The sequence below is a fragment of the Mya arenaria genome, chromosome 3, assembly GCF_026914265.1.
Source record: "Mya arenaria isolate MELC-2E11 chromosome 3, ASM2691426v1".
Lineage (NCBI taxonomy): Eukaryota > Metazoa > Mollusca > Bivalvia > Myida > Myidae > Mya > Mya arenaria.
Genome location: NC_069124.1, coordinates 61,490,559 through 61,504,144, shown reverse-complemented (window position 1 = coordinate 61,504,144; position 13,586 = coordinate 61,490,559).

The following is a 13,586-nucleotide window of genomic DNA, read 5'->3' as shown; positions in this document are numbered from 1 at the left end:
ACTTTCTGCAAATTCGACAAGAGCATGGTAGGTTTACATTTTTCATGTTTAATCAGTATATTGTGTCAAAACTGAACGCCCATAAATTAGGACCCATGTCCTCAAATTGAAGGTCTAATTGTTTTTGCCGTATTCACCGTAGTTTGCTACATTACTTTGCAGAAAATGGAGAACATCTAAAGAAAACTATGATTTCTTACAATCATTTCCAATTTGCCATGTATGAATGCTTTGACACTTTATTTCAGATGTAGAAACTGAACAGAAACATTGTACGGAGTAAGACGGAAACCAGAACAAAGACACCTACAAATGTTATGTATAGATTCTAAAAAAATATCCTTTAACATCACAAACCTACCTAAGTCATGATTGATGGTAATGAGAAGTGCAACACTTTCGGCCTTAGCCTATGGAGAATTGATATGCCTTCATTTATAAAACATTATACCTAAATATGTTTCCTTCTCATTCTGCATTCTAAATTAAATACACTCATTAATTTCTACACGGTTATCGATATCTCAAAGTGGTCTTAACAAATTGTTCATTGGCTGATGTGTCCGTAGCAAAAAACTATCTGTTATCTATTATAACTTTTGTCAATAATATTTATAAAAGTACAATGCCTACTGTGCAAGAGAGTGCCCTGTGAGAAATGTGACTCAAGCATTTGCGACATTTGTGATCAAAGTTTCAGTACGACGCCATCTTCAGGACAATCTAGACTCTACACCTTTGCCTCCGGGCAGTCTAGGCATAAGCAAAACTGTTCGAAATAACTTGATTATCACATGAAAACGGAGATTCGGATAGTTACTTACTGTTTTTTCTCTCGTATAAAAATAGTATTGATGAGATTAAGTGCAAAATTTTTGGGGGTTACGTTTACCCTTATATCAGGTACAAGTCAATAATAATAAATCAAACCTGAATAAAAAATGCTGCCATCAGAAAAAATATATTTGATTAAAATCTTCAACATAGATATTTTACTGACATTGATTCGAGTCATTGTCGATAACTAAAGGTTAAACATTATTTGATGTGTAACAATAAAACGGACGCTTATACTTGCATTATGAAATATGTTTGTTTAACCAAAGCCATGCGATAAATATCTTTTAGAAAAAATACTTTAATTATACATTGATAATTTGTATTTAATTTTATGTCTTTTGAGAAATTCAAAAAATATAAAGGGCCGAATTCAGAACAACCACTCTCACTCACACTCAATGAGTTAATCCTTTGTAATCACATAGCGGTCGAGATATTTTCGAGTGAAAGGTCTATACGTATTCACAGGTGTGAGTGAGACTCGAGTGTTTTGCGTGAGTGGGACATTTGTGAGTGCTCGGCTAGCTAGGCCACTTGAACCACCCTCAAGGATTGGTTTTGAATACGAAATGAATGAGTGTGAGGGATAAATGTACATGACAAGTATAAAAGGTGAAATATATCAGATTGTGGAACAAATAAGGGACACCCTCGTTCCCAGAACATATTTAAGAGACCGGGATAATCATTTAAAGTACGCATGCTTAAAAACGTTGCCTTCTATAAAAATCAAATTTTCAAAAGGATGCGCCATTCATATATATTTGTTTTGTTTCGTAATGATCTTTAACGACCAGCAAACTTGATGGTTGTGTTTTATCGATGGCTGCAGGAACATGCAGATAAATGTACGCGAAATTAGCAGCCTAGCGGCCTAGCGGCTTGAACATGGCGGACTAGCGGTCTAAATTTGTTCTCTATTTCAAAGCTATTGGTCATGCGTTTAATTGGAAAACATGATAAATCAATGTTTTTATTCGTACATAATCATAGCGGTCTTAATTTGTTTTCCACATCGAAGCATGTTTATATGAGTTTCCTCTAAAACAATGCTTAAATAATTTTTTTTTTTCTATGCAAAATTCGTCACGCTGGAGCATTTAAAAAAAAGTAAATCAAGCATTCCAGCGGCGTGGTGGTGTGTAGTTAGCGGCCTAGTGGCCTAAAATTCCCAAAAACTCAATCCAGCTTCCTCCCAAAAGGGGGAAATACTGATATTCCCTAAAGCGGGATTTGAATTTATGAATACAACATTTAATTTATCATTGTTTTGTTTAAAATGAGAAAGGCAACAATTTTAAGCAGCTAGGCCGCCAGGTCGCTAACTATACGCCGATAGGCCGCTAGACTTTATGTACACAGTTTTACGCAATGTTTATTTTCAATTCAGAGCATGGTCAGATAAATGATATGTATTTTCCAGCCTTTATTCAGTTGGATCATCATCATCATCATCATCATCATCATCATCATCATCATCATCATCATCATCATCATCATCATCATCATCATCATCATCATCATCACCACCAACAACAACAACACCAACAACAACAACACCAGCATCAACAACAACAACAGCAACAACATAATTATTGTTATTATTATTATTATTATTATTATTATTATTATTATCGTCATCTTCATCAAATTTCCCCTACATTTTATAAGTTGTTTTTCACTCAGAGGTGTAATTTCCCCATAAGAGGTAGATTCGTTCGCTAATTTTATCAATGTGCTATTTTTAATTAAGTGTTTTCAACTTTCATATTTTTTTCAAACGTCAAAGACCGCTTTATGCTAACTACAAAAGCAAGATTATATACCAATACATATCTAAATCATGTGATACAATGGAAAACGGCTACATATTTAAAACAGCATCAACAAAAAACATGCATTTCAACGCATTTTGCAACATTTATTTACCATCCAAAACGTTTATTTTTTTTAACTAAATGTTTTAAAATGTTAAGTTTCAGAATAACAATCAATGTCATTTGTTTGTCGCCATATCTACCAATAATATACTCAAATCGCAAATAAACATATGTTTACTGTAAACACCACCATAGTCAAACAGATAATCCGATATGATCATGAAAACATACATGTATATGTACTGTATTGGTCACTTGATGAAGTGGAGTGTTAGCGAGGCGTGTGAATATGAACAGGTCACTTGAGGGTCACTCCCCTTATTTCACTCAAGTGATCACTTGAGTGTCCCTCACGGGAATGTGGTTGGAATGTGAGTGAGAGTGGATGTTCTGAATCCGGCCCAAAGTGTAGTTTATTGAAAATAAAAGTGTTGAGTTTTAAAAGTAATATACAATGTACTTTATTGTTTCATTTAAAAATATTTTCTATTCTTTTAGCACAGCATGTTTCGTATTTTGAAAGCTAATTTCATCGTTATTGTTCAAAGCTATATATGGTTTCTATTATTTGAGCAAGCCTCAACGAGTCAGATACAGAAATGTCCAATTAACATAACTTGCCTTACTATTGTGCTATAAGATACACGAATCTTTATTTATAGTCGGGTATATGATTACAAGAAACAATAGCTCACTGAGCTATTTTCCGACATGAATAACAAACATACATAACATAACAATGAGCTGGTGACCCTACCAACAACTGCAATAATGAGTTCCTTATATGAAAGCTTATGAGTTAGAATATTTGACAAAATAATTGTAAGACGTAGGTTTGTGTTCAAAAATAGTAAACGACCCTGTTTCCATATGATGACTGTATATGTTTCCTTCCATCAATTGATGGTGTTAATACATTAAATTTGATATCTATATTATTACAAAGGCTCGCACACAATCTCCAGAAGTTTTTTTTAACTACGACGAAGAAAAATAATTAATAATAACGAGATTCTTTCAGCTTGGTAGGAATAAGCTGTCTTCTTTTCTACGATTTATTACTCTCATTCTCGTTTTTATTCTATTCTACACACAACTTTATAAATATCAACAACCATCAGTAAGTGACTATGTTTATTACTCGCCTTGTTTGTGTATCCGAGGTGACTTTGAGCGGACACTCTCTGTATATCCTACAATTTAGTGTGTGAAACTCATCTGAATCTTCAACGGCGTCATGCACTCTTGATAAGACTGAACTATAGATATACGTCCTGGAATACCGATGTAGTCATCATGTTTAATCAGTATTGGAATGTCTTACATATTCCAACTAACATAACTTCTACTTATTTGTAATGACGATTTGCAATAAAACTGCATATTCATATATTTACTTATCTGCATACACTGACACAGTGTGTTAACTCTACGCGTTAATACAATTTGAACGTTGAAAAAGTGACAGACAGAGGAGATAAGACAATCCATAAGAGATTTAAGATTGTAACTACTTGGTTCATTGTTTATTGCTTCGAGCTCGTTATGAATAAAATGTAAAAGCTATTGAGTGCATACACTATTTATACATAAATGGAAAACAATAACGATATAAATCTAACAAGCCCAGTAGGCAAATATTTAACGATTTACCTATTACGAGGCACAAAGTGAATGTCTAACAGACACTCAAATAGTCCCATGGAACCTCACAATAAATCAATGGCAGAATATATAGACATAATATATACAAACATCAAAATAACTTCTTGTTGATACATCCTTGGAGAAATGTTGTATTCGAAGTTAATAACATCTAGTTCTAATTTCTCAAAACAGTATAAGTCCCATATAACATGATTAAGCTTTGGTATTTTTGTGTAATATTCATTTTGAAAAATAAATCTAAAACCTTTAAAGGAAATAATCCGATTTTTTCCACAAAACAAGTTTAGGTAAGTAATTTGACTAAATGAAATTCGAGACTAAAATTTGTAAACCTTAAAACGTTTCGAGACAAAGGGCCTGAATGGTCAAAATTGCACATATTATTTTAAAATATTTATCTAAAAGGTTTTCAATTTTGGGTAATTATTCTATATCAAATGTTTTTGAAGAGGAATTTTATTTTGCTAATCTGCTAAGGTTTGGGATCGATGATTTCTTTGATTTCTTTTTTTGCAAAAGACACTCATTTGAATTAGAAGTTGAATTCCTTTGATGGTCAATACTAACACCGTCTTTCAGAAGATTGTATTGTTTACTTTCGCAGACGACCAAAAGTGCACCTGCTGATTGAGTGTTAGTTTCATTGATTCCCGAACAGTTTTGACCGAAACTTCTATCATAATGTTTAAACTATGGCTGCTTTTAAAGCCAGTGTTGTATAATAGGACAAATTTTATGCTCGATTATTGAACCGAAATGGAGAACTGTTATTGCTTATCGAATCGGAATCATCAAAATTGTATCTTCATTCAAAGTGTTTGTATGACAACAACAGATTATTTAAACTGCTTCTATGTCTTAGATTTTTCAAATTTGGCCGACCATAGAATACACTAAACTCGTTTTTGTACATTTCGAGCGGTAGTTATGTAATGTTTTGTATCAACAACGTATGTGATCGTTTTACCCATGAAAGAAACATTTTTATTCCGTACCTGGATATTCGTAGAGCATGCTCTTTCCTACCAACCCGGACCTGAATATTCGATCTTAATACCCCTTTCTCCTGCCCTGACACTGGATATCCGGTTATTTTAATTATTTTAACCATAGAAGACTATAAGTATCTTCCATGGCCGAAAGTGTAAGATAGGTTCATCCTGACCCGAGCGTAGGGTGTTTTGCGGAAACGAAGTTTACCGATTTTCCGCAAAACACCATGCGCAAGGGTTGGGTTGAACCTATCTAACACGAGCAGCTATGATAGAAGCTTTTTCTCCCACCTTATTTAAACAAAGTAATGTTAAAATGTATCAGTGATTCAGAATATGTTAATAGTCAAGTCGGTCTTAAAATAGTTCTGAAGAGAGCGCAGCATTATTTCTTGAATGGTGCGTGATAACTTTTTTATGGTGTCATTTGAAGCGATAAATAATTCAGTAGCATTCTAAATAGTTCCACAGGACAAGGTTTCCATGATGGTACATGCGACAGTCTTCAACAAGGGAGGTAATTGTGTGATAACAAGGAGTTCCATACGGGTACTTGTTTTATTTTTGGCCGTGGGCAAGATAAGAATTTCTAGCATGGTTAAATTTTTGGACCTACTTATCTGAGGTGGGAGAAAAAGGTATCTTAACCCAATGGTACATATACAACGCCTAGATATATGAGACTACTTGTTACTGACGTTTTGTCGTACATTCGCATTTTCAATATATCTTTTGTTTCATTTTATCCTTTAAAATTATTTCCAAGACGTATGCAATATTCCACAAAAGATAAGGAATGAAACCTGTTGGAATGCCCTCTTTGTGCTTGTAACATTCAACCTTTCAAACAATATCGTCAAGGCTCACACGCGATATGTTGTTCTTAGTCAAAAAGGAATTTATGATTTCCATTCGCAATCATATGTTTGATATGGTCGCCTACTAGGACATTTTTTTATTTTAACTTAGTAACCTTTTTTACTTCTATGACTGTTAAAAAAGAACACGGTTTTAAGGATATATTATCTCGGTTCAATTGATATCAAATTATTCTTTTTTCTTTGACATTCCTTAATCGTTTCTGTCTGGAACTGGTTAATAACCTATCATGGCCTATATGATTATACGTTAATAACGACGCACATCGATGAATAAAGTGTCGAGCAAATTCGAACACACACCTTCAATATTTCTTGCCCATGAAACTCGGATGGAAGAAAAATCATCTACCCTGGGCCGTCGTCGAAGAGACATGAAGAGTACGCTGGGGCCCATGGACCTTGGTACTAGGTAGTCAAGTTGGCCTTGACCAGCAAATTTGACCTATTTATCTTGGGTCAAAGGTGACCGTAAGCTGAAAATCCATTTTCAATCAACAACTGAAGAACACTCGCTCCTAGTATCTCAAACTTGATAGCCAGGTTGATCATAACCAGTAGGTAAACCCTATTTTTTGGTCAAGGTCGTGGTGACCTTGAGCTGAAAAAGGTTCGATCGATGTCTGAAGAACAACTTGGTAGGCAGACTGGTCATGGCCAGTCGATGAACCCAAGTGAGTATGAGGTCAGCAGGTAAAGGCTAACTTTAGTAACTGAGGAACACTATTTTGGCCTATTAACCTCATATTTTGCAGGTAGTTTAAACACTACCAGCGGATGACCCCAATCGATAATGAATACCAGAATTTCAGTACAGTAAGCATGGTCATGCCATTTACCTACATCATTCATTTCAAAGTTATTCAGGTCTTGTTATTTTGTTTCTCCTTCCTTTATAACAAAAACGCTGTTTATATTTATATCATTTTTTTCTAGTCAAGGTTCGCATTAAAAACTTGATTCCTGGCAAAACATTATGTAAAATATTCACCATTTAACATATTCAATGATGTCCAACAATCGCAGTTAAAAGTAAAACAGACACGAATTGATATCCACTCAATCATACTTGGCTCTTTACAAACCTCAGTGATCAATAATATCAAACTGTAAGGGAAGGTCAAAAATCCCATATAGACATATTGTTAACGGCTATTTGTCTTACGAGGCCTTTCTGGAGCATTTGTCACGTTCCTGTGACAGCTCGTGTTAGTTTGCTCATTTTAAGTTTACCTGACATTACTATTTTGTCACAGCTGCACATAATGTTTGTCAACAAAACCACAATATATCATGCTGTATATTCGATAAATGACAATAGGATTAGCTCCGCTTCACTTATACTTGCTTTGTAGGTATTATTTAACTCCAAATAATATATACATGCATAAAAAAATCATAAGAAATTACCTATGCACTGGTCATATCTTCTATCATACAAACTGAATTATATGACATTGTCTATCATGACAGAAGGCAACTTGTATAGTTAAACTATTTTGATATACTTGTGTGTATTGGTCTTTTTTTCTGTCTAGCTTAGGTATTGGGGACATTGACTGTTGCAACCAAGAATATTGGTACTCAGGTGAGCGACATAGGGCCATCATTGCATGTACAATTACGTCTTAATGCACGGAAGCCGTCCTTTTCCTGTTGCGTTTCTGTGAATGTGAATTTTGTTGTTTGTTGTAGATTTCCCATTATCATTTCTGTCCAGATACTGCAATACGATTGGCAATGTCAGCTCCCTTCTTCACCTTTCACAGTCGGATGTCTGACTAATAGATGGAGACATAGAATAATGCAATGTTACATTTAGTTTTAAAATATAGAAACATTAAAAGTGCTTTGATACTAATACAAATTTGTAATGGAGGTCACGTCATGAAAATAGTCCGGCTAAAACATCCAAAATAGATAAAATTAAACTTGACCTTGGACTTCGACAGTTCACTGGCAGATTGCCATTGACCAATGGAGGACCCCTTTTGTTTTCGGGTTCAGTAGGTCAAATGTCAAGGTCACAACCATTTTACATGTTAGCAATACCATAAACTGACTGCGTCCTTTAGTGACACTCTTACTAAAATCAATACAAACACATGTATGCCAAACATTAATGTGTATTGATAAACTTTTTACTAATTACTAAAAAAATGCATTTATGGAAAATATTAATTAACTGATAAAAAGATTATAAACGTGTATTTAATAGCTGAAAATGCAAAAATATTAAATGATTGGCGAATGCTAAACGATTTACATTGATCAACTTTAGTCTCATAAGGTAGAAAGAGCGTGTTTTCTGCACCTTTCTTTCAAATTTAACTCGGTATTCTTCAACCATTCTTTCGACTTTCATTCGTCCTTTTCTGTATATTTAACATTTGTACAAATTGTGTTAAATCTTATTTGGAAGTAAGTGTGCATCTTTAATTGTCATAATATATACACTGAAGTATATCTAGAAACTGTCACTTGATGATTTTGAAAAGTCACAACAAAACACAGGACAGATCTAGGGAATACATTTAAGTCATGCGTAAAAGCAATGTCTGCGGGCAAGATAAGCAATCTGTCAAACAGAATTAGTTCCCTGAGACTTCTCGTTCTGTTGATGACACCGCTCTTCTTAAGAGTTCAAGGAAGACGAGTATGCTCAGTTTTGCTGTCAAAAAAGTGTCCCAGTGAGCTTCAATGTGTTACTGATTGGTTTGTTCTCGTAGTTGACAGTGGCTTTGGTGAATATACTTTTAAGAGAACGATAATGACGTCGACCTTAATGCACTCAACATATATGGTCGGTGATATGAGATTTTTAACTTACTATGTTTGGAAAATTAATATAATGCATCCATGCCATGTAAACCACCTAAAAAACACTGAATTTTATGAGGTATTTAAACGTAGTTGTTCAGCCTATTGAAAACATTTGAAGTAGTCTATGGTTGGTCAGTCACAGCCGGAGATGTTTGTTTTTTTCATTGCACTGATGAACTTCTTGTAAAGAATCAACACATTAAAAAGGATTTTAAATTGGATGTCTCGAAATCCGTTGAGATTTTTTAAAAGGGTTTTGGCAAACTAAAAGTGATTTTGCATCCAAGTTCTACAAAACAAATGCAGATCGTTGCCCATTTATTTTTGTCTTATTTTTTTTTGAAAAAAGGTTTATTAAGCAAAGGTTAATAACAGGATATGCTACATTTTTATCATAATTATATTAAATACTGTGTTCAACATCTTTGACTGATACTGCATTCTATGGCAACGGTATGCTTATCAGACACGACTTATGGAAGCTTGCTATTCAAAGACGCTGTTATGGAAATGTTAAAACTTGTTCATGCAACAGTATCAAAAGAAGATTTGGGAGGTAATTTTATCAATTGTAAGTTTAGGTTTACGTGTTTTTGTTGTTTGATATACAAAACAGCCCTGGAATTATTTTTTCACTTCTAAAACATGTGAATATGAATGAAACCAGACAATTTTTAATTGTTTTTATGCTTTAACGTATAAGAATACAAAATGAAGCATTGAAAGGGAGGCATTATATACACAGTAGTTTTACTATGTTGGTAAAACGTAAAATGTAGACAACTAAATATTTTGTCGAACGTTATATTTTGATAATACAATGAAAACTCCATCGAAAAGCCCAGCAGTCGGACATTCAAAAATAAACCCTGTTTAGAGGCTCATGACTTGATCAAAACGACAATGACCTAGAGACACAAACGTATAAACATCAAACACACAAATACAACCAATATGGACAGATCACATCAAAATAGATAAACCGATGTTGAGATTATCCACTTGAAACAGTTAGTGTAACACGAGTCCACTGGACCTCGAGTCAACTGGAACACGAGTCCACTGGACCTCGAATCCACTGGAACACGAGTCCACTTGAACACGAATCCACTGGAACACGAGTCCACTTGAACACGAGTTTACTGGAACACGAGTCCACTGGAACACAAGTCTACTGGAACACGAGTCTACTGGAAAACGAGTCTACTGGAACACGAGTCCACTGGAACACGAGTTCACTGGACCTCGTGTCTACTGGAACACGAGTCGACTGGACCACGAGTCTGCTGGAACACGGATCTACTGGAACACGAGTCCACTGGAAAACGAGTCTACTGAACACGAGTCTACTGGAACACGAGTCTACAGGAACACGAGTCCAAAGGAACACGAGTCCACTGGACCTCGAGTCTACTGGAACACGAGTCTTCTGGAACACGAGTCTTCTGGAACACGAGTCTACTGGAACACGCGTCCACTGGACCTCGAATCTACTGGCATACGAGTCTACTGGAACACGAGTCCACTGGACATTGAGTCTACTGGAACAAGAGTCTACTGGAACACGAGTCCACTGGACCTCGAGTCTACTGGCACACGAGTCTACTGGAACACGAGTCCAATTGACCTCGAGTCTACTGGCACACGAGTCTATTGGAACACGAGTCCACTGGACCTCGAGTCTTCTGGAACACAAGTCTTCTGGGACACGAGTCTTCTGGAAAACGAGTCTACAGGAACACGAGTCTTCTGGAACACGAGTCTACTGGAACACGAGTCCACTGGACCTCGAGTCTACTGGCATACGAGTCCACTGAAACACGAGTCTACTGGAATACGAATCCACTGGACATTGAGTCTACTGGAACACGAGTCTTCTGGAACACGAGTCAACTGGACCTCGAGTCTACTGGAACACGAGTCCACTGGAACACGAGCCCACTGGAACACGAGTCTACTGGACCTCGAGTCCACTGGAACACGAGTCCACTGGAAGACGAGTCCACTGGACCTCGAGTCTACTTGAACACGAGTCTACTGGAACACGAGTCCACTTGACCTCGAGTCTACTGGAACACGAGTCTACTGGAAAACGAGTCTACTGGAACACGAGTCTACTGGAAAACGAGTCTACTGGAACACGAGTCCACTGGAACACGAGTTCACTGGACCTCGTGTCTACTGGAACACGAGTCGACTGGACCACGAGTCTACTGGAACACGAGTCTACTGGAACACGAGTCCACTGGAACACGAGTCTACTGGAACACGAGTCTACTGGAACACGAGTCTACTGGAACACGAGTCCACAGGAACACGAGTCCACTGGACCTCGAGTCTACTGGAACACGAGTCTTCTGGAACACGAGTCTTCTGGAACACGAGTCTACTGGACCACGCGTCCACTGGACCTCGAGTCTACTGGCATACGAGTCTACTGGAACACGAGTCCACTGGACATTGAGTCTACTGGAACAAGAGTCTACTGGAACACGAGTCTTCTGGAACACGAGTCCACTGGACCTAGAGTCTACTGGAACACGAGTCCACTGGAACACGAGTCCACTGGACCTCGAGTCTACTGGAACACGAGTCTTCTGGGACACGAGTCTTCTGGAACACGAGTCTTCTGGGACACGAGTCTTCTGGAAAACGAGTCTACTGGAACACGAGTCTTCTGGAACACGAGTCTACTGGAACACGAGCCCACTGGACCTCGAGTCTACTGGCATACGAGTCCACTGAAACACGAGTCTACTGGAATACGAATCCACTGGACATTGAGTCTACTGGAACACGAGTCCACTGCAACACGAGTCTTCTGGAACACGAGTCCACTGGACCTCGAGTCTACTGGAACACGAGTCCACTGGAACACGAGCCCACTGGAACACGAGTCTACTGGACCTCCAGTCTACTGGAACACGAGTCGACTGGACCTCGAGTCTACTGGACCTCGAGTCTACCAGAACACGAGTCTACTGGTACACGAGTCTACTGGAACACGAGTCCACGGGAACAAGAGTCCACTTGAACACGAGTCCACTGGAACACGAGTCTACTGGAACGCGAAACTACTGGACCTCGAGTCCACTGGAACACGAGTCTACTGAACACGAGTCTATTGGAACACGAGTCTACTGGAACACGAGTCCACTGAACCTCGATTCTACTGGAACACGAGTCCACTGGAACACGAGTCTACGTGAACACGAGTCTACTGGAACACGATTCTACTGAAACACGTGTCCACTGGATCTCGAGTGTACTGGAAAATGAGTCCACTGTACCTTGAGTCTACTGGAACACGAGTCTACTGGAACACGAGTCTACTGGAACACGAGTCTACTGGACATCGAGTCTACTGGAACACGAGTCGACTGGACCTCGAGTCAACTGGACCTCGAGTCCACTGGAACACGAGTCCACTGGAACACGAGTCTACTGGAACACGAGTCCACTGGAACACGAGTCAACTGGAACACGAGTCTACTGGAACACGAGTCCACTGGAACACGAGTCTACTGGAACACGAGTCTACTGGAACACGAGTCTACTGGAACATGGGTCTATTGGACATCGAGTCTACTGGAACACGAGTCCACTGGAACACGAGTCTACTTGAACACGAGTGTTCTGGAACACTTGTCTATTGGACATCGAGTCTACTGGAACAAGAGTCCACTGGACATCGAGTCTACTGGAACACGAGTCTACTGGAACACGAGTCCACTGGACATCGAGTTTACTGGAACACGAGTCTACTGGAATACGAGTCCACTGGAACACGAGACTACTAGAACACGAGTTCACTGGAACACGAGTCTACTGGAACACGAGTCCACGTGATATCGAGTCTACTGGAACACGAGTTTACTGGAACACGAGTCCACATTACCTCACACTTGTCCCATATATCAATAATTACAATATTCAAAATATACCCCTCACCAGAACAAGCATCAACTTTATAACAATGAAGAATGAAAAAATAACACTGATCAAGTAATTTCAAGTACTCAACAACCGGGTACAAACATCTCTTGCAAACGAATGGACAAGGCCGGAGAATCAGTGCTAGCTTTTTAAAGGTATGATAAACTTTATCATCAAAACATGTAACGGAATTTTGGCCTGAAGTTTTTTAAATTTTAATTTAAATAATTGGCATCGGGCTTGTTGCTGTAGTTTCCTTGTATTATTGGAAGAAAGGTTTGGATGTGACAGACTAATCTTCCTTGATTATGTACAATTCACATGTTGGAATGGCAATCAAACACCAATGGTATTCATTTATTTGGTTTGTTCAACAAAAGCACTGTAATCTGGCTGTAGGTGTAACCCGAAAAAAGGAGAATTCAATGTACAGTTCTCACACTTTATCGCAATACGTTAATCAACCCATTACTCCAAATGCTGATATTGTGGCGCTATGGACCTAGTTGAGCTCTATAAGGTTATCATGGTCTAAATAATCGTTAGTTGAGCCCTATAAGGTTATCATG